Raw genomic sequence first — 23,433 nt, forward strand, 5'->3', positions numbered from 1 at the left:
TACTGAATCAGGTTCTGCCGTACATCTCACGTTCTTTAACTCACTCTGTACATAAGTGGGAGTTACTAGAAAAAAATTCTCTTTTTTAGATTCGACGTTATCCGACCATTATTTACTTCTGGGTGAAAAACAATTTTTACAATTCCGTGATGCTTGGAAAAATTTGTGCTGGAAAAATAAATATACTTTTCTTTTATTCGATGTAGATTCTCAACGCGGAGAAACTCGCTTCTCGACAAAAAATATTTTGTTGAATTTTTCATCGTAAATTCGATCCATATTTCTCAACGCCGGAGGATGTCGTTAGTAGGAAAAAAAAAATTATTTTAAGTTTCGATTTTATTCCCGTAATCGTCATGGATTTGATCCGTATTTATTTCTCGATACGGAGTACCTCGTTGGAACAAAAATTTTTTTTTTTGATTTCGATCTTATCGTTTCCGCCTGTCGACCGCGAATCGCTCGATCGTGCTTCCATTCGCTTTATCGAGTACACGGCTCGATAGCCGTGTGGCGTAACTCTCGTTGTCTCGACGCGTCGTCGATGTCTCTGCACGCGCAATTGAATCGAAACGCGACTCGTCTCGGCTCGCTCGAAAAAACTGGGACACAACAACGTGAATCGCGTCCTTGTTGTGGTGGTCGCAGGATGAAATGTTAAAGAGACAGGGGATGATGGCATATAGTACTCAATTAAACTGACAATGAGCAACTTTGGAAATTATACCAACCCGATATGTCTCGCTTGTTACACTTTGACCGTGTTATGCTGCTTATGAGTTAACGTACTCTTGACCTGAATGGCGGATGTTGTTTCAAGCTTCGATCATCTATTTTGTTGCTCTATGTATACCGATGAACTGATATAGCTCTAGTAAATGAATGGCGCTTGTTTAAGTTTTGTAATGAATATTAATCAGTATCAGCAATACACAAAACTTTATGATTATAATTAAAGAAGGAGAACCCAGGCAAAAATGTCTTTCACTCGTTAAATATTATAACAAGTACATAATCTAACCTTGATATTTTATATATTCTTGTACATTGTACGTATTCTGTATATTTCTACATCTCCAAATTTATATTGATCGTTCTGTGAATACACGTATTTTATATCACAAATACGATATGATCACAGCAATTGTATTGAATATCGAAAATCTATGTTGCGAGATGTCAAACGTTGTGGAAGAATGGTTCTTACCACCTATCGATACATGAACGCAAGGGCTTAATCGATATTTAATGTAATTTACATGTATGGTCGTTGGTTCGGATAGTCAGCAGACCCGTCTCGTTGTTCCACTTGCAATCATTCCGTGATTTCCATTATATAATGACAATCAGGGCTGCGCAACTGTTACACAACGCTGTTGATATTGGGAAAATTGTTACTGTCGCGGTGAGTGACAGGTTTCGGGGATGGAAAATTGTTTTTTTGAAAAATATTCGATATTCCTTAATGAAATATATATTTCCAAACAATATTGTGCCAAATTTAATATGTATTTTTTAATAATAGAAATCTTTCGATAACAGTGGTCAGGCGTATCATCAAAAATTATTTAAGGAGGTGAAATGTATTTTGCGGAAAATCATATGCTGTTAAATCGGAATTTAAAATAATATAATCGAAATTTAATATAATCTATTGCTTTGACCTGGCATGGATCGTGATACAGAACATGTTTGATAAAGTTGAACAATATTGTATATCCTGTAAATTAAACAGGAATCATCGTGACAACAGTTATGCAAAAATAGTTCCGGTTTTTTGTGTATAAATCTGCTACCATGCAGAAAGATATATAAAATGAGAAAAGTATTCATGTAAATTCATAGTTCATAATCCTGATTCAATCTTCTGTATAGCATATGCAGGTTTACTTTTATCGGAGACCTGCATCCATGCTTATGACGCGTTAATCATCGATGAAAATAAAATATTCGCACGATAAAACTTTGGGGAACAGATGTGTACAGATTTTTTTTATTTAATACCAACGTCATGGGAACAATTTATTTAAAAAAAATTGCTTTTCCTGGATAAATTCCATTTATTATAATCTATAAAATATCTCTCGCGAATTCTACTCAATATTATTCGGTCATACCAAATTTGTATCAATTTATTGGATCAGTTTGATTTCCGAGAGACTCAACTATTGACTCATCCTTCTAAAAAGCACGACACGAATTACGTACCAAATCCAATACGATCAAGATATATGCTAATTATTCGATCAAATCTCCCTCCAAATAAACAGACCATATATTCTTCCAATAAAATAGTAAACAATAAAACGAAAAGAAACATTTACTTTAAGTGGAAACTACTTCACACTTCATGAGGAAAATCATTTACCGTATTCGAGAGACGATTCTTTTCTCTGCCAGTGCCTTGACCTTCGTACCGTTAAATCCAGATTTATAGGACACTATTAATTTCCATCGTGAATCCGGGCTGGCAGCCGCGTTCGCATGTTTCATGCTACGTTGGGTAATCAATTGGTCTGAGTATGATTAGCTCGTAAAGTTGTATAACGGTAGCACCTTATCGCGACGCCTCCACGCTGTCTATACGTCTGAATACGTTTAACGCTCCACCGGCGTGGAGGTCCCGGTGCAATAATTGAGCTATAGTCATGCACGGATGTAGGTATGTACATTGACGAGCGAAGGGTAAGTCGAGTGGCTAATGGAATTCATTTGTGCCTCGTTACGTGCCGTTTACCTTCGATAACTTTGTTGTCGTCGCTCCATGACCACCTATTATTCACTCGTATTTCATATTTACTTTTATGGAAAATCGATTGACAGTGTCATGATAAAAATGGAGAAAAAATTATGATAACGTTTCCACTACGCGGATATTGGCATTTCTTCGTGTGATAACATTCGCGTTTAACGAGACTATTTTGATAATGGAGATTGTTTAATATACATATTTGTAGTAAGCACGTACATATGTATGAATAAGTGAATAATATTTTGTAAAAATAAAATACCAGACATCTAGAAGGTTCAATATGGGGCGATCTAGCTGAATTAGTTTGAAGAATTTATAATGATGTCGTTCATAAATAACATTTCAGAACTCCAAAAACATCAACAGCTGCCTAAACACGGCTGGAACGGAAATTCGCGAAGAATTTCCGTTCCATTTCTTTGGGTCTCTTTCATACACGTGCCATTCGAGCGCGGAGAACTATGCGTGAAGCAAATAACTGACGGCGTAGCGCAGGCGAGTATTGATTGAAATTGTCTGGAAGCAAAAAAAAAAAAAAAAAAGAAATAGAGGAGAAAAGGAAAAAAAGAAGATCCACGATGTGCATCGTACTCGGGGAAATGCGTCGTCGCGAATGATTCCTCGAGAGATCCATTCGCGTAGAAAGCTTAGCGGACGCCGTGTTTTATTATTCGTGTCTTTCCGAATATTAAAATCGTTTATCGAGGCACTGCCACACTCGGTTATACGTTATACCTTACCCGGACGCGTAATAATGGTTTGCCTCGCGGAACCAGCGGATGTGTCCATATTTCTCCCCTGACTGCTCTTTTCTTTCTCATCCTCGCTCGCCATCTTGCTACTCTACACTCTATATAGAATAGACCCTACTTTAGCCGGTGAAGTTCAAAATTGCACGCCCAGAAAAAATTCTCAAATATCCGTTGGATGCATGTGTGCCGAAAAAAAAGGAAAATCTGATCAGCCAATCTTCCTATCTACTCTAACCTTCGATCAGCACGAAGCAGATTCGAGCTACAACAGGTCGAACTCGCACACTTGTCCGACTCCCACCCACCACGCTGATTCAGAATTCACTTTCCCGACGAGTTCCCGAACCAATTCTTGGCTCTCGTCATCTCTTTTCCCTCCTTTGAAATACTTAATTAAAGCGGAAGAAGAGGCGAGCAGAGGACCGAGGAAAGTCGAGGAGAATATACACGCGTGTGCGCACATCTCTTAAAGTGGATGATCGACCACCGATAAATTGAGCAACGTCCTGCTACATTTATGAGAAACGAATCTATTATTCGACAAGATAATTACGCTGCTTTTAGAGGGCTGTTTAAAAGAAAACATTTACTTTGCGCAACTCGCGAGCTCCGCTCCGGCTTCAAGCTATTGATTTTAAGCGCGCTATTTTTCTCTCTTTTTCGTTATCGAACGGCCGATACGATCCCATGATTATTTAATGAAACTTGAAAACGAGACTCGCGCGTCTCTTCACGATATAATTAGCCGGAATGAATTAGATTGTGTAGAGAAACGGAAGTTTGATTTTCACACGGCAATTTATAACGGATATGGAGGACTGAGAATTATGATAGTGTAAGTCAGTCTACTGATTTCTCTCTCTGCTATATAATTTTACCATACCTTTTTACTCTGTGTATTTATTCTTTCGAATCATGCCTATATTTTAAAGAATGTTCCGCAATTTGTTTCCATCTATATATGAAGAGAACGTTAAAAAGATTTATCAAGTTGTGTGCTATGGTTCACAATTTATACGTATTTTTATACCAATTTGTTGACGTAAAAGTCTCGAAATAAACAAAGTGTTCAACAATAAAACTCAGCTAGAATTTGTTGCGTCGCGAACACCCATTTGAATTAAAACGATATAGACAAGCGTCGAATAAATATCCAAAAATAAGCTCCAAAAGCGATACAAGCAAATTACCGTATACAGATAATTACTCTTTTCCAAATGCACATAAATTTTAGAAATAATGCTTACTCCATGTTCTTTATACTATCCATTCCTTCCTCTAAACATAATAAACATATAAGACCAAATAATTAAAAAAATGTATCTGAAAATCATTAGATAATATGAACTTTAAGAATAATAAGTATTGAACATATTTTCTTACTTATACGATTGTCGATATGAGTTGTAGAATGTGCCTGATTCAACACGGTTTGACGTATTCTACTTATTACTTATTCTATTTAACACTTTGAGGGCCGTATTCTCTGCTAAGCATATAACGTGAATTCCCGCGTATTTTCGGAGTAATTGAAAAGATTCAAAGCGACCAATGTTATATCTCATATATTGACAACGATTTCGTTTTATTTAAGTATGTAATGTACCAGGTATGTAAATATGAAACCGGAATTTTTATATAGAAAATACACGTTTATTGTATGAAAATGATTAAAAATATTTTATTCGAAGTATTGCCCATCGCTAGCTATACATTTTTCCCACCTCTCTGGCAATTGGTGGATGCCACGCCAAAAAAACTGTCACTCTTATGAGGCAAACCAGTCATCGAGCCATTTTCGTACATTTTCGTAAGAAGTGAAGCGCTGGTCAGAAAGTGCGTGTCCCATCGATGCAAATAAATAGTAATCGGACGGAGCCAAGTCTGGTGAGTAAGCCGCGTGCGAAAGTATTTCCCAACTGAACGCTTCAATCGTTTCCTTGACCGGTTTTGCTATATGTGATGGTGCATTATCATGAAGCAAAATTACTTTGTGTTGCCTTTTTTGATATTCTGGTTGTTTTTCACGCAAAGCTTGATTCAAATCGATCATTTGTTGTCGGTAGCGCTCAGTATTAACGGTTTCGCCAGGGTTTAACAGCTCATAATATATCACACTCTTCTGATCGACGTTTTACGTCCCACACGTCAAAAATGCCACTTCTGAATTTTTTAAACCACACAACGCACTGTGATTTATCAAGAGCATGCTCACCGTAAACTTCGACAAGCATTCGATGCGATTCTGCAGCAGTTTTCTTCAAATGGTAACAGAAAATCAATGTTGTCCGCAAATCGTAGTTTCCAGGCACAAAATTCGACATGTTCGACGCTATTACAAACTATGCTGTTGTATGAAACTTGTATTGTTCTGAGTCGAAAATGTTTGTGAGATGTCAACAAAGACTTTTGGCATCAATGAGGCAGTTTAGTAATAACTACATTATCAGCTAGGGCCATCTATATGCAAATTCCCGTTTCATATTTACAGACCTGATAAAAACACATTCCTAGCATTTTTTATAGCATCCTTCGGTTTTTGATTGTTTTATTTAACAGTAATTAACATTTTTATAGGATACCGCGAGAAATATGTAAGACGCGAATTCGCGTCTCCCGTTCTCAAAATGTTAAAATCGCGTCGCTTGATATTATATCGTTTTTTCTGACAGAGAATATTTATTTGCATATCCCAGTCAACAAGTAACTATTTAACTGTAAAATATACTCGGCCATTATCGTATAACGTAACACAAATAATTTCGACGGAGATTAAAATTGCTGTAATAAAGAAAAAAAGAAGTCTAGTTATTAACCAAACCAAAATCCTCCTAGAGGTAATTAAAATTCTCCCCCAAAACGTTCTTCGATTCAATACCGATAGCTCGAACTCTATTTTCAACCGTTCTCAAGGAAAATAATTCTTCGATTGTCCGATACGATTTTCCCGTAGCTAATTAAACCGCACACGGGATCTTCGATTCTCAATTACTTTCCTTAATCGGTTGGCATCGAAGTGTGGACCGGATTCGATTCTTCGCCGTGCTGTTACATGGCGTTGCAGGAATCAGGGGTTTCCACGGTGCGGCGTAGCCCGTGGCCAGACCGGTATCGATATTTATTGTATTTAATACCAGCTGCCGCGTTTACGTTAATTGCATCGCCTGCTGTGGTTACGTGCTGTGTGTATAGGTCGATGCGACGGTCAGAGATAGTTCTCACAGTCCCGAACGAGCGAGGTCTCCCATAGGTCTGCAATCACAGAACACAGACATAGAAACGGAGAGAATCTCACCAGGTGTCTTGATCCTTTCGGTTACAGCTCCGATACCGGGTCGCGATAGAACAACACAGCTTGTCCGGCGTACAATTAGTAGAGCGGAAGCTACCAGTCGTCGAGACGGAACAAGAGCTGACAGCTAAGCATCGTTCCGCCTAATATGTCTACTTAGCGGCACTATTGCATACACTGAGCGTGGGAACAAAGACGATCGATCATGGATCGGTGTTCTGACAGTGCCAGGCGAAGGAATGCGAGAAACCGAACCAAGGCGGCGAAGTTTCTCTTAGGATCGCGGATAGTATTCCACGTGAGAATGGCCAGGCCGAAAAGGCGAATCGGAAATCGATTTGGTTGGTGTACTTACGGATGAATGATGTTCTTCCCGAGGTTTCTAAACGGGCGACAATTTGGGTTCCGGGAATTGTTTGTTGTATTAAATTGAGATAGACTTGGATTTTTTGTGATGATTTAATTTCCGTATTTGGGCTCACAATGGTCATGTTGACTAACGTATTATTACGATTAATTGAAATTCGAAAGATGACCATTCTATTAAAAAGAGAATGAAAAATCTCAAGATGAAATTAAGTAGCTTGTAGTCATTTGAAAGTATGATATAATTATTTGAGTTTAAATGAATTTGTCGTTCTTATACTCTCATTCGAAATATTATAAAATTTCAGTCCCTTATAACAGAAATCTTACTGTGCACTTTAACAATCTTCGATAAAAGGAAGATAAAAGAACGGTTCATACAAAAAAGGAAGAAACGGGAAAAGAAGGAAATAGATCCAATTAAACAGCAAGAAGGAAGGAGCCACTCATCGAGAACCTACCTTTATTTCAGGTATTAAAGTGAAATATAGCCCGTTGGTAGAACATTTAAAAAGAACCGAGTGACTCTTTAACCGGAACTCGGAGACGGTAAGGATCGACTCAGGCAGAATTTTTAATCGAAAAGTTCCGGCAAGGTTGTCCTCAACGGACAACTAATCGTGTTCTTCAACCTTTCATTCCTGTGTTCCGACAAAAAGCCTAGACTGCATAATTAGCAAAGGAAACGAACAGGTCTAATGAAACGGTCTAGAGGAATGATTAACTTCACGGCTAATATGTCTGTTTACGAAGTCTCTGTAAAGGCGTCTCACGGCCGATTCCACGCGTCTGTCGACGTTCGTTTGTCGTTTCTCTTCTCTTTGAGCTTGTACCATTGATTTTTCGATACGGAGATTGCGTTGCGATCAGAGAAGACTACTCGAGACAAAGGTAGATTTCATTTGTAAGGTTTAACGAAGTGATTTTTCTCGATTTGTGTTCCTGTGTCTGCAAATTGGCGAAATGGGTACAACGTTGTGTTACACGGATCTTTCTCGGTGTTTGAATAACGCAGAATTGCAGGAATTAAGGAAGATCCAGAGTTATTAAGGCGATTTGGTTTATAATACGATTTAACACCACAATCCTAATGGACGTTAATTTTAACACAATTCAACGATACAACGTGCACTCTCGATGCACGTTAGCAATGTACTAATGATAGCCAGTATAGAGACTGAAAGATATTTGCTTGAATATATTTATGTTCCCTTTCCAAAATCACGAGATGGTTTAAACTATACCGCGAAAATATTGTTTATTATAAAAACAAAAACTCGAACAAAGTAATTTCAACGAATTCGCATTTCAACGGCTCAGATATTGAAAAGTATTCGCACTTGAACGATTGAAGTGTATTGAGGCCACGATTTAACCACGAAATTTATAACGAATTTTTCTATTTTTCATTGGCGGTTAACTTGATCGTCATTCCTGTTCGAGTATCAAAGAACCTATTTCGACAAGCATCCTTGAAGCTTTCCACTAAAGAAAGCAAGTGAAAAAAGATCGGTTCACCGTGAATCGATTGAATTTTTTATCGTTGAGGGTACTTGGCAGAGGATGGCAAATAAAAAAATAACCGTGGAACGATATATACATATCTAGGATATATATTCGATATACATATCCGTAACCGGTCAAAGAATTGCCTATTCTTTTGTTTACATCGTATTCATGGATACCGATCGCGGCACGCATCATGGAATAAACGCCCCCGAGTTTTTCAGTGGCGAAACGTGAGTTATTAACTTTTCAGCAAATACGAAATTGCTTTATTTATATCGAACGTTGTATTTATCGAGATAATTTTCCACTAGAAAAACATTCCCAAACGTTCGTTGTTGATATCAAATTGATACACCGAGTAAATGACACGTTAAAAAAATTCTCGTATTTCGTGCCAAATTTACTTGAAAACTTTTCGAAAATAGCATTCAATTACGGCTAAATAACGTATCGAACGTTTCTCTGTTTTAGAATTTATCTAACATATTACAGAAAATAATTTTATCGATCTGTTTGTAATTTATTATCGAGCATTATTTTAAAAAATCCAATGATGGCTGCTACGACCTCGTTCCATTTTTGTTCTCAAATTTGCGAGTTTTCAGGAGCGTGCGTTTCAAAAGAATCGGATGAAAATAGTCCTCTGACGAATGTAGTCGCCAAGAAAACGGTAGACATGCATAATTTAAATTAAAACGATTCAATGCTTTAAATTGCCGAGATATGCAATAAGGATACGGGAAAGTTCCAACGTAAATTTCCGCTGGTCCGCGAAAACAACTCTCGTAAAACGAGTATTTTATCAAAGTACTTTTAATTCCACGCGTCGAGTTATTTAACGTGCAGGTGATTAAGGGTTTTGCCCGGGTTTTATTCTTTCGTCGATACCTTGTTATGTATACAGCATTCACGATGTCGTTTCTGTTAAGAATTTCTAATGCGCTTGTAAGAACGAGGAAGTTTGATAATGAAACTTTTATGAAATTATCTTTAACGTGCATTTCACATTTCAGAATGTGCGATATAATTTTTATAATTGATTTACACTAATACATGAATTTCACAAATGGATATATAAGATCAGAGTGATAGAGAATACATAGAGATAGAGATATGATCTGTTGTAATCCGTCGATTACAACGCGTAGATGTGTTTGTATAATGTGTTTTTTCCCTCCTCGATCATTTACCAACTCTCCACGCAAACTAATTACGAGAAGAACGTTGTATGGTGATAACGTGAACACCGTGTATACAGATTATGTACAATACCAATTACGGGCTTTACGTAATGCTAATGTACTACGTATGGTGTAGGCTAATTACTAGCATCAATCCTATATGTAGCACCGGAACCCTTGTCATGATCATCAATAGATCATTAAATTGATGATGTTGTACTTGTGTAAATATGTATTGTTTTTACAGGACAGAAACATATAAGGAGTTCTGAACAAAAGACTTTTGTGATGGTGACAATACAATATTAAAATACAAATTAATTGAAAAATAAAGATATGTTCTTTAATTCCCCTAAAATTATATATTTTTCTATTAACTTTTCTATTTCAATTCTAAAAAAAACTTCTGTGGTAACAAGTTGCAATATTCTAAATTCTACTCTTAGGAAAATCACATTATATATCGAATAATCTAAAATATATATATAGAGAATATTTTAATACACTTATAATATAAACTATATATATTACACCAAACTATATGAAGTTAGATATATTTATACCTAAATTAAAATATATCTACTTTTATTTCAAATTAAAGACATAAAAATTTATGTGTCTAAAAACTTCCATGTTGCTGTGGTTAACTGTTAAATGTGGTGGCGTTGCAGAGTGTTAAGTCACGGATCGTTTAACGGCGTTTCGTGTTATTCAGCCGCCGCGGACTTATTACGCGCGAACCTCCGGCCGAAATACGTCAGACCCTTATGAAATAACGTTGTTCAGCCCGTCCCCCGGACGACTGTTTGTGTCGTCTCGGGGCGCACATTAAACATTTACCGCGCGAAATATGTGTCAGGTTTTCACACGAGTTATTTTCCGTTTTGAGCCACTTCCGTGTTACGCCACCTTAGCCCCGCAGTCGCTGTTTCTTTCCTCTTCGTTCATACTTGTCGCTTCTTCGAATGCTTATCCGCACGGTTTCAACGTCGAGCGTCGCCCTTTTGGATAAGTGACTCGAACACGCGGCGTTGAGCTTGATAAATTTAAGATTCACTGCGTGGACCACGAGAAAAATCGCCCCAACAATCCGACCAACGCTTATACAGACGATTTCCATGCTTTTATGAGATTGCTTCTTCTTTAGCATACCTTCACTCAACGAAGTTGTTGGTTAAAGGAATTGATGTAATATAGCGTTAATTCATCGAGATATTCATCGTGGATTTAGGAAGAAATATTTGTAAAATATTGAATGGAACTTTTCATGAAATTCTATTTGAATTATGAAGTGTTTCAAGTTAGGGTTTGTCGAAATTTTGCTATAATCAACTTCTCCCTTAGTGCGATTATAATTCTCGAATTTCTTATTGAATTTTCTTTGAATTATAAAAATATATACCGCATGAAATTTAAATTTTTCTTAAAATTGTATTACGATCTATTTCTCCCTTATCGAGGGTGAAACTGTTGTTTTATGACGTGTCCACAATAATATGAGCTTTTGATCACTGAAAGAGGTTTTACATGAATACCCTAAAGTTAAAAAAGAGAGATGGATTGCTATAATATATTCAAACTTTTTAATTTTATTAATGATCTGCGAAGTCTATTCCGTTTCGCGTTTTTTTCTTTTTTAGGAAAAGATACGAAAGATATATAAGTTACATTTTATCCATACACCAATAGCAGAGTATATTATATGTACACATGTTAGAGGACTTATATGGATTGTAGCGAATGGAAAGAGCGAATGGAAAATATTAAAGTACACGAGCAAATATATATGCTAACGAATCAGGTATAAGTTAACTACGGAGTAACTACGCAAACGCAACTGCTACTCGAAGTTCCCTCCTTTTCTTTTTTTTTCCTTTCTTTTTTGACTTGCATTACGCATAACCGTAAATTGCAATTTTCTGAGACTTTCTGTCATGTAGCCGTGTTCTAAATTGACTTTTTCGCGAAATGTATGCCCTCGTTTACTCTCCAGAGGCATATTCACACATGTATATTCATATGAATCGAATTAGTTAACTTCTGAAGGTAAACGTATCATATATTGGTCTTAGAGTATAGTTAATAAAAGCAATATTTGACTACCAATATTATATCATAATTTTGTTCGTGTACAGTGAACTGTTCAACGAATTTTCAGTCGATGAAATCCTATTTACTGCTTCGAATAATAAGCAATCTTTTATCTCCGTATAATGGAGACCGTTTAATTAGTAGACTGCGAATATTTATAAAATCCTATATTTTTATAAGCATAACTAGAGATTCGCTTCGCCAAATATATGTTATAATCAGTAGCTTACTTTCGTATATTATTGTAAATTATGTCTTTTCTATGTATTTTAACATTTCGAAATTTCTCGTAAATGCATAAATAACCTATTAATTGCTATAACTTTGAGAAATAACTAAAATGATAGAAGTCTCTAAGTATATCCTTTATCTATAACAGTATAGGAGACTTCAAAGTGATAAAAATGAATAGAACGAAATAGAATCCGTAATCGTCTCAAGAATTTTCAAGCCGTGTGTTTCCAGTTAAAATATTTGAATTTCACCGGTTGGCACAGTTGGAGATTTCGAAGTCCACAATGTTGTACGCTTGAATTTCCGGAGTTTTGAGGTGTGACGGGTCGCATACAGGCGAGAAGGCAGGCTAAAATATCCTCGCGCTGCTGTCATAGGCTTGCTTAGGCGTGCCTGTGTTATTTCTAATTCACGAATTCGCTCAGGAGCTTGCAGTTCAGGCATGCAACACGATGCGACACCGTGCACTCTCTTCCGAAATAGAATTTCGCCTATTTTGCTAGTCGCGGAAACATTTAGGATGCCTGAAATTCCTTCGGCGCAGCGTTTTTAACCCGACATTCATGTTGAACGAACTAACGATACTACCGGTTTAAAATCAAGAAATAATTTATCAGTGGTCGTGTTAAATGATATTAGAATTGCTTTGAGTTCCAAGAGTGCTTCTTTCCTTTTTTATTAATCGTTTAACATACTTGCTGAATACGATATGGATCTGAATCGGCATGTAATTTTAAGTTACACGTCTCTGATCCTTATGATCCGACCCGCTGTTTGGAAAAAATCAACTCTGCAGACGACACGGTCTTAAAAGTTACTTGTTAGGTCGCGATGTATCTAAGAATTAATTTTTATAACCTTTGATCTTATGACAATTTACCAGAAGCAAAATTCGAAGAATTTGTAGTTTTATAAATCGGTTTACGAATTGCTACGCAAGCGCTACATTTATACATACACGGAGCTTCTATTTATCTATGCCTGGCGCTAGAAAATAAACGAACGTACGAAATCGACTTTGAGCCGTAGAATTGAAATTTACTCTCGTCAGAGGAGCATGTCAAAGGGGTTTTAATGTTGATCGAGCCAGACGAGCGCGGAATATTTGCGAATCCAGATTCGCGTATGCGTTATCGCTTTTTCTACGGTCTGTGATTGAACCCGCCAATAAATAAGGGAGGCTCCGTTGAAGCGTTCACTGAAAATCACCCTGGTTCAATTTCACCACTCGGCCTACCATATGTGCACGCTGCGCCTACAAACCGACAATATTAACTCCATTCGTTAAAATGTCACGACATTTTCCTTACTCCGAAGAACAATGATTTATAGTATTCAAGTTGAAATGTTACCTTATTGTAATATTATATTAAGCTGTGCCAGGAAAATGTCAATTTTTCGTTAAATGTTTTTATATAATACTGGACAAAAATCTTAATATTAGACCACCTACTTGCAGCAGTAAATAGAAGGAAACGCATGACGCTGTTTTAATTCTATCGTTCCTTGGAGGAGGAATCTAGGATTCGTGGAATCTAGGAATAACTGATTGTCTAAGGAAATATTGATTCTGTTGGAGAGTTTTACGTCAATATCGTGTATCAACTTCAATTACTTTAACATCCTCTAAAATTTCTATTCCCCACTCGTTCTCGAATGTCTGGAAACGTTTTACTCGTAGGACCGAGAACGAGTGAAATTTTCGGTCAAGCTCTTGGAAACTGGTTTCCAGACATGGATGGAACCGCCTCCACGCCGGTTCTTCAGGGTTCGAGTTTCGTTCGCACGCAGCGCGCGCTATAGAGGGCAATCGATCCGGTGCTCGAGGCTCCACCGCCTCGTCTTTCTCCTATCTTCGCCGATGCAGTGCTCAATGCAATTTACGTCTCTGCACTTTGCGTGGACGGATATTTTAGCGAAGTTCTTCTCTCCGACCAGAGGTCGTCCCGGCTATACTATAGGCAGTCCGCCTACTCGCCGCGTACATATAAAACTTTCAGATGGGGTGGAACCCGTCGACCGGATGCTTCATGCAGATATCTATATATTTATCCAGTCGACCTCGCATAGCTCACTATACCATGACTGCTGCTAGCGAATCATCGCGCTTTATATACTTTATACGAGTTCGGTGATAAAAATGGCCAGTTTTTTCTTAAAACGCGTTGGCGTTGTTACTTATTGCCGATGTTTTCATTGGCCTAGACATGTTGATCAACTTTAGGGATAAATGGTTCTATCGTTTGTAAGAGAACGGTATTTTTAGATGCTGAGAGAAGACTATGGGATGTTTGGTTATTACGGTGCTTAAATTTCATTTGCTTTTACTTGGTATAAATAGGATTGAAATATCCGGTATAGTTTTCGAGACCAAACTCTTCTGAATGTTTATTGCTTTTGCGATGATTTGATATTAAGAACGATATTTTAGTTTTTTCTACTGAACACGGCTCCGACGTTGCCGCGTGAACACGCTATATTTCTATCGAAATTGTGTAAGAACTTAAACTGCTTCCGAATACATAAAAGTGAGTTGCCTTGATTGGTTAGTCACGACAACTGGGCAGATATTTCAAACTACGCTACACTTTACAGGAGAATTTGGAAAATAATTATTATTCGACAATTAAAATTCTAAACTAAATGCACAGAAGCTCTAAGCTAGATTCCATAAAAGAAAAACACTTCTTCCAATCAAAGATGGTTTGAATTATAGCTAGAAATAACTTTAACAAGATAAACAGATAACGCAAACGGAACTTTCTCCGTATTTACTTCGTCATCGATAGTCAGCATCGTCATCGAATTCTCGGTAATCACATGGCACGTACTGCACGCGATAAATTCGAAGCCAATTTATAAATGTCCATATAACCACATAGTGAACGTTGTGAAAGAAACTACTACATAACATCGTTCGTCAGAACTTTCATATCTATACATATATTCGCGCGACTAGTACACAAGCAACGATTCGTCGCGAGTATTTCCGCAAATTATCGTGCTCAGTGACGTCGAACGAGGGACGACAAATAGGAGAAATACAGAAGAAGACGGGGCCAGGCAAGTTTGCCAATTTCGCGGTGCGATTGAGCCGACGGATGTGCTCGGCAAGACGTGAGTAAGCCGCTTTATTACCAGCCGAGCGAAAGTTAAGTCCGCTTTTCAAACCCCTCGAATCTTTCTTGAAGTATCGATTAACTTCTCGACTGCGAGGCTTAAAGCGCCTTGCCTTAAACACAACCAACACGCGGGCCAAGCGCGCGCCGGAATTTTCAAGAATTCCGGTGGGAAGAGGTGGTAGGAATTAGAGAGCTATACGAAGAGAACGTTTCAACCTCCCGAAGACCTTTAATTTATTTAACTTCACCCTGTAGAAGTGCCCGTTTGCTAACTTCGCTAGATAACGCCTTGACAAAGTGGCGTAGATTTGGACTTTCGAGAATGTTCTCGCCGCTTTCGGGAAGTTTTATTTCCGTTGATGAATTGGATTCTTCGGTACTGAGATTTCTATTCGGATGTGAGAATTGTAGTCCTAATGTTCGCGGTGTTTTAATCAAAGGTCACGATTGCGTTATTTATGTTTATGCTTGTTCTGGAGATATTTTGAATTTAGGAATTAGAAAAGTAAGTGGTCTTTCTATATTCTTTATATGGTAAGTATCTTCCAACTTAAGTGGCTGATTCTAAAGTGCTGTTCAAACTCATCAAAATATTGTACATAAGGGCGTTATAAAGCCTTGTAAGGAGCTTTTTCGTTCGACAACATCAAACGGGGATTAGCAACTATATTAATTTTATATTAACGTCATTTATTTGAACCCATCAATGAGTAAAATTTAATTAATTAGTTTATTTACTAGGATTATGTCCGTCATTCATAACTTACCTGAGACGTTTGAACGTATCACATTATCCTAATCCGACCATTGTAATACAATGCCGTTAGTATAAATCTTTCCAAGGTCATGCCGAACAGAACAGATTGAGAGAATTTATGCGAAAACGTAGGCGAAAATAAAAAAAACCACTCTGCGGGAAGATACAAATAGCGTTCGAGATGTATGGTTCGGAAATGGAGGAGCGGTTGATGGATCGATGGGCTCGTGTGGGACGTAATAATTTACCAAAGAGCCAGAAGATAGAAAGGAGCGCGACAACGACGCGCAAGAGAGGTGAGGCGTCAATGACGTGCCGGAATCCAGAGCATTCGTTGAACGACCACCGACGCCAGCCGATGAAAGGAGGAACTTCGATCGTTTATCACACGGGTTTTGAGGCCAAAGTTTTGCTCAAGTTAAACTGTTTGGACGAGCACGAGGCATGCGGATTATGGATCCAAATCGTCGATTGTTATCGTCCCAACCGAACTTCTCGTGCTTTAATCCCGGCGTCTTTGAGAAACCAAGCTTCGTGACCATACGATTTCCCTGTAGCATTCGAATGCCGCACCCCATTTAGCTTTTAATAAGCAAACCTTTAAATTAAACGACTACTGGATTTTCTACGTCCTTACGAACACCAATTTTTCCTCTATTACCGCACTTGTCGTTTTCTCGTGCCCTTTCCCCCTTATCCTTCCAAACATCTTGGTCTTTTGAAACACCACTTCACCACACCGCTTTCTCTGCTTCCTATTGGCTCAATCGAAATGTTCAATCGTGTTTTATTCCAGACGTTCGTTCTTCTTATTCGAGCTCTGTCCTTTGCCTTTTGATTGCGACGCTCTGATTGAAGCTGCGAATACGAATATAAGGTTGATTGTGAGCGTTGTTCGACCGATTTTTAGATTCTCGAAGTGGATTCGTTATTTATTTCATATCCATGCTGACGGCGGAGGAAGTAAATTAATAAACATAGAATTGCTAAAGGCTGTAGAATGGAGTTGACAGGTTTATAGAATAATCTAGAGAGCACGAGATGAATCGTATTCGTGTCAATAAATCATATTCTTCAACAGGTGCATGTCACGTAATACAGTATTACTATGATGTAGAATCCTTTAAGTTTCGGAGCTTACAATTGGAGCCAAGATTTTGATGAATAATTCTCCTCTTTCTCTGGAATTTCGTAACCCTGTCATATCGTTTCACAATATCTCCACTATGATAGTTCCATCGTAGTTAACAATGAAATTATAATTTATCACCGCTTACTTTTAGAAACATACAACTCGCCCTTGCATCACTTGACGCATATATTTCCTCGGCGTTAAACCAATTTTCGTTAAATTAACATAGCTTAGTCCGTTTCGCCCTTAAATCTTTCTGTCTACATTTGCATCTTTCTTTGCATTGTACTGTTTTCCAAAAACATAGTCGACAAATATTCTTGCAGCATGGAAACGCAGCTGCTCGCAAAGAAAAGAATTCTGGCCGCAGTAGGTCGGGACAATTAATCAAATCACGGAAGAGGCGTGACGCCGGCTTTGAATATTCAGCTGGCCGATATCGCGTTATAAAAACCAGCAGTATATATGTTCGTTTAATCAGTTAATGACTTTCTCCACGCAGGAGAAACGCGAGTGGATCAACGTCGACCTTCGTGGCCCCGTTCCTGCTCGCGCAACCCCTTCTAGATGGCCGGAAGTGTCGACTTGCGATCGAGGAACGCCTCTAGAACCGGCTCGCTCCGTTACTTCAGTTAATTCTGTTACGTATATTTGATCATGCCACGTAATTGTTAAATCTGCTTGCGTGTCATCGATATTTTTTCATAATGCACTTTAGCATAATATGCATTCTCAACGCATTTTCGTTAAAGGCTCTCACGGGTGAAATTTCCACATGCAAATTTTCTGTTAATATTGTCTTGTAATAATACCATCACAATGCAAACAGTAATTTTACATTTTTCATTTAGTATCGAATAATAATAAAACATTTAATTCTCTACTTTGAATATTCGTTAGTTTGTGATTCTTTTGGATATTTCTTTTTTGTATGCAGGGTGTTAGAATTGAAATAGTTCCACCGTATGTCTCTAACACTATTTTTCTATCCGCAAGCAAAGTGTGCTCGTATAAATTGAAGGTATAGATAAAGGTATGTTCGTTGGGAAATGGTTTACACTAGAATTTGATTTAACCACTCGAAAATTGCGGCTGATTTGACAAATACATATAAAGTCTAATCCCAAATATTTTTAAGTTCATACTTTGTATTTAAATTCGTAATTATGTAGTTTATATATACTGTAAATATATCAATGTATATTGTATTAATTTTAGTACAATTGGACTTTTCCTATATTTATATAGTTTTTTCGCAAAAATATGCATCGTAGCATAAATTTTAAGTTATTGCATTTCTTAGATACGATTTAATGCGACTTTTGAAGCAATTTTCACGGTCGCGACCTCCGCAGGGTTAATGAAATACCATACGTGTATCCAACAATAATTCATATGTTAGAAATAGTCCTTTCTAGGAATTAAACTGACTGTCATTATAGATTGTTAACACGAATGTACAGTTATTAAAATTTCAAATATTACGTATAATCAATATACACTGCATACGTATAACATGCATAGTATGAATTTTTACAAATTTATGGAGAAATTAGGAATACTAAAGCGTTCTCTTCATGATATTTTCATTTCCGTGAAAATTGAAACAGAAAAATGAGAAATTTAAAAAATTAACGAATGAATAACAAAAATAGAAAATTTCAGCAAACGTTTATGGTAAAAGTCTGCCAATAACGGTAATACTTTTGAGCTTGTATAATTAACGGTCTATGCGTGCGCAATTCATAATAGAAAAGAACAGTTTTGAAAAATTAACGCCCACATGTGTTTAACTTCAATTACATAGCATTAACTACAGCTACAACGCAAAAAGTACACGTCTCATTTGATTGTTAGATTTAAGCTGCTTTAACAACGGTTAGAGTTAAAATGGTTAGCTATCTAAAAACTACACTGGGCTATTAGTTGTCCAGTAACCGTAACAGCATTATTATCACAATGAAGGAAATAAACCAGCTGTAATTATAATAAATTATCGTATAATTCACGTAGTATTTATAACCACATAGATCCTGTCGATAATTTCTGTAATGAACTAAATAGAATCTTTTCTACTCGCGCATTACATTCGACTCGATTTGTGCTATACGAGATTATAGTAAAATTAACCTGTAATTGAAATGAAACACAACATTAGGAGCTCGAATTACGAAGCCGTTTGAACATGAAACGTATGCTTTAGGGACGTATCCGTTGAAGGCAGCTGAAATGTGATTCCTGCGCGTGAATGGGTGCAAACTGTACAGTAGTTTCGTTTGACGAAGCATTGATCTTGTGAGATGAGATAGACAAGAAAGTTCAAAATATCGAGAGAAATGTAAATACGATTTATTGGTCATATGGTACATTGATCAAACATTGGAAAGTTATAAATTGCTTTCGTATACCCCTTTTTGAAATCCATAGGATAATTTAATTTCTATTCTGGACAGTTAGTATAGTTGCAACCCCGAGTACGTATGATAAATTATGACAGAGCACACAGCGAATAAGATTTATTTGTCAGCAGAAAACAGCACACTTGAACACAAATATCGCAGTCGCTGAAACACAAACTATAGAAATTAATTGATGCATAAAACGAACAGTTTACAATTCTTTGGTAAAGCTGAACCAGATTAAGTCCATTTATTAATTCATCCAACCCTATAGGAAGTAATCACAGTAAAGAACCGGCACCTCGGTCGATAATTAAATCGTTCGATTTAACCGAACGTTTCATTTGTATCCGTAAACTCCAATCTCCAGCAACCCTGGAATCAATCGATTCTTTCTCTCCTCTGGCTCCTCGAAGATCGTTTATAGCAAGTACACGAAGAAGTTTCTCGTCGGCAGACGAGCAATTTACCCTACCACTGCGAAAAAGAAGCCAAAAGTACGATAGTACGTCGAACAGCCCAGTGATATCCAATCGTTCATAAGGAAGACCTGAATGATATCGTAAGTTATACTCAGTTAAGGGTTTCATCGGGAAGCACTGCATCGCCATGGAAAATACATCGTGTCGGTCGAAATAGCGCGCCGATCGTCTCGATCTTAATTACGTAACCTGGGCTTGTATTTATCTCGGGCGGGAACGAATCGCGCGGAATTCGAGCGTTATCTAGCTGGCAATTAAGCGGTAGCGAAGAACGGAGAGAAGCTATTAACTCGCGGCCGTCCTGCGAGTCGAGGCCTCGGTTTGTTGCTATACTTTCACGATAATGGTGAATTAATAGAGTGGCAGTTAGGGGAGCGCAGCTCGGTGGGGTAAAAGTTCTCGATATCCGTCCTCTTCGTCGTTCTCTTCGTCGTCGTCTTCGTCGTTTTCGTCACGAGGAACGCGAACCGCGAGGCAGTACACGGTTAATTAAGGAAACCGTTAACTGAGGAGACCGACTTATCTGCGACGATTGGCTGCTAAGTTACCCAACGGAGCAAATGTTTCAGAGTTTCAATCAGCTTCCCTGTCGCGCTCCTCCCGGCCATCTCGGGCCTGCACCGCGTGGAATAGCTAGCTACTTTGCAGTCGTTGCCATAAGACGCTCTTGAATGCGATTATAATAAATTCTTCGCTGGAAGTTACCGAAGCGCTCGAATCCGCTTTCGATGATAATAGGAGAAAGAGGTAGGACCGAAAGAGAGGGATGCTCGTCGGTGGGGCTGCCTTTCAATCCTCGATGCCAGGATTACGATTTACATGACAAACCTTGAGGCTTCTTGTCCACGACGCTACTTAAAAGCCGTCGAGATTACATCGAGATCTTTTCATACATTATAATCTTTTGTAGTCTTTTTTTATCGCTTTCTTGTTAATGCGTTAAATAAGACAACAGCTCGCTCAATAGCTCAATAGTTAGGGAAGGTAATTGTTTGGCCAAATGTTTGGCTGTGTTGTTAGAGTGTCAGAGTTGAATAAAACAGTGATTAATTTGTGATGAATGGGATCGAGTACAATATCGCTTATCTTTAATGTCTGCATATGTTATTTAATCTCGCCTGTTTTCTTCTGTTCCAGGTGACTACGTAGATTCTTCTTACACGAAGATTACATGCAGGTATGCTTCTTGTTCTTTTCTTTCATGAAATCTAATCACGAGCAGATGTTACGAATAGTAGCAGATATGCTGTAATGCTTTAAATCTTTCCTACATTTTTACAATTTTAACCACGAGTCATCGAACTTCGCACTAGATATAGATAGAACTCCATAGATACTTCTACTAAACAAAATACTTTGTGTCTGTAGACTCGAATAACGTGTCAAAAGTTAATATGAACGTTACACATCCTATCTAATACGAAGCTCCAAGATAGAATTTCAAATATTTTCTAATAATAGTTGCTTTGCCTCCAATTCTCGTCGATCTAGATACGAACGTAGAGATCATTATCCGATATGTGAGAAACCCGACGATGATTTACTCATTTCTCTTTTATTATTACGTGCCTTAATATAGCTATGGTTACGATAAAAGGATCACTGCCCGTGAAAGTTTCGCAGCCAACGAAATGGCTGGTGGTGAAACAATTTACCGAGTGAAAATTGTAATGAACAACGTATGAAGCCTATCAGTTTATTGTCTCGATGACAGGGTCCATTGGTACGCCGCATATTGTTCCATGTATCATTGCAAACGAATTAAAACTTCATCTCTTATGCAATGTATAACAGGATGTTCTGTTTGCTTGATCTCGACATAGGTGTTCGAAATGAAAAACTCTAGTAATATTTGTACAGTACATACTCTAAAAGCTTTTTGTGGACTCAAGTACTCACTAGCAGAATAGTTTGTAAAAAGATATAGGTATATCTTTATAGATCGTTCACTATAAACGCAAGAAGTGACAGTTGAATACGATCAATCGCTCATTAACGACAATCGTATTTCACGAAATTTTCACTTCGTTAGGAGATTAATTTGAAAACATATTTGTATTATGTTCACGTGTCCAATAAAAAAAGATCGAAATACATGTAGTTAATCGACACCCTGTATATACTATGAGCTATAATTAATGTAAAAATAATCGGAGCGACAGCGAGGCTATTGAGAATTAAATTGATGGAACGAAAATTGGGAAATTGCGTAATAAGCGATCCTTCGTTTTGTGCGTGTTAATGCAGGAAAATGAGATCGTGCGTCACGCAGAATCCCATCGGCCCGACGAATATTTCTTGTATTTTCGAAAATGCGATTTCCTTGCGGACGGTCGTTGGTTTTTTCGAGAAATATGATTGAGCGTGAATTATTCAAATGTCAGCCGATGAGTCGCATTTTTCGTTTCGATAGCAACTCTGGGATATCCGACAAAGTGCCGAAAGCTATCGGTATCCAATTCGAGTAAATGCAGAAAGAAAAATAGCGAAAATAAGAACTGTGGAAGGTATAGAGGGAAGGGAAAGGAAGAAAAAATAAGGAAAAAGAAACAAAAAATAAGGAAAAAGAAACAAAAATTATTTGCGGGTTGCCTTGATATAACGGGACGAAGCTTGAGAGAAACGAGGTCGCCGGCGCCGTATCCTATTGAACTTTCGTATCACAGTAGAAAAGAATTGTTTGTATCGTCGGGCTAACGATGCAGCCATCGTCGTTTCGAATCCCCCGGATTTAGCCGTAGAATATTTTCTTCGGACTCGTTGGAACACAAATCGTTACCAAAATGACCTGACATCGTATTTTCCAACATTCCTCTAATAGATTTAATTAAATCTGCAGTAAAATTTTATTGGATTTTATTAGGTATTTTATTGGGAAAGAAGTAATTAAATTCAAATTACATAAAATAGTTCCTTCGCCAAAAGATAATTTAGAATAGCTCGTGTGAGCAATTTATTTTAGTCTTATGAAAGAAGATTTATCGATTGAAGAAGACTAATATATGTTCGCAGTGATAAGATGTGCTACTAAAAGTAGACGTTCAAATTCTTGAAATTAATGGACCTTTTTTATGAAACAGAATTCTACGAATCAGTGTTAATCATCATCAAACGAATTAACCTGTGATTAAATTGAAATTTATTTTCTGTAAAGACAGTTGAATTTGAATGTCCATATTTTATTAAAATCAATTTCATAGATAAACCGAATATATAATGGAGTATGTACTTTAGTTTGTACTACTGTAACTTAACTTTTGGCGATTACTCATACATCCTCGTTATTGCTCCGTAGTTCGAAATTCTTCAGTAGTGGTATCCGCCCCCACCTGCCATTATACATTGACAGTGACGCATATCTAAT

General features: G+C 37.5%; 1 protein-coding gene across 3 annotated transcripts in view; it reads left to right on the forward strand.

The window, feature by feature from the left end:
- Positions 1-23,433, forward strand: part of LOC100647898 — a 413,467-nt gene that overhangs the window by 223,569 nt on the left and 166,465 nt on the right. For all 3 annotated transcript variants that reach the window (XM_048406733.1, XM_048406735.1, XM_048406734.1), the window contains one exon: positions 21,207-21,246. The gene's annotated coding sequence lies outside the window, so the exon portion shown is untranslated. The remainder of the gene's footprint in view (positions 1-21,206; positions 21,247-23,433) is intronic.

Source organism: Bombus terrestris, chromosome 6 (genome assembly GCF_910591885.1).
Source record: "Bombus terrestris chromosome 6, iyBomTerr1.2, whole genome shotgun sequence".
NCBI classification, from domain to species: Eukaryota; Metazoa; Arthropoda; class Insecta; order Hymenoptera; family Apidae; genus Bombus; species Bombus terrestris.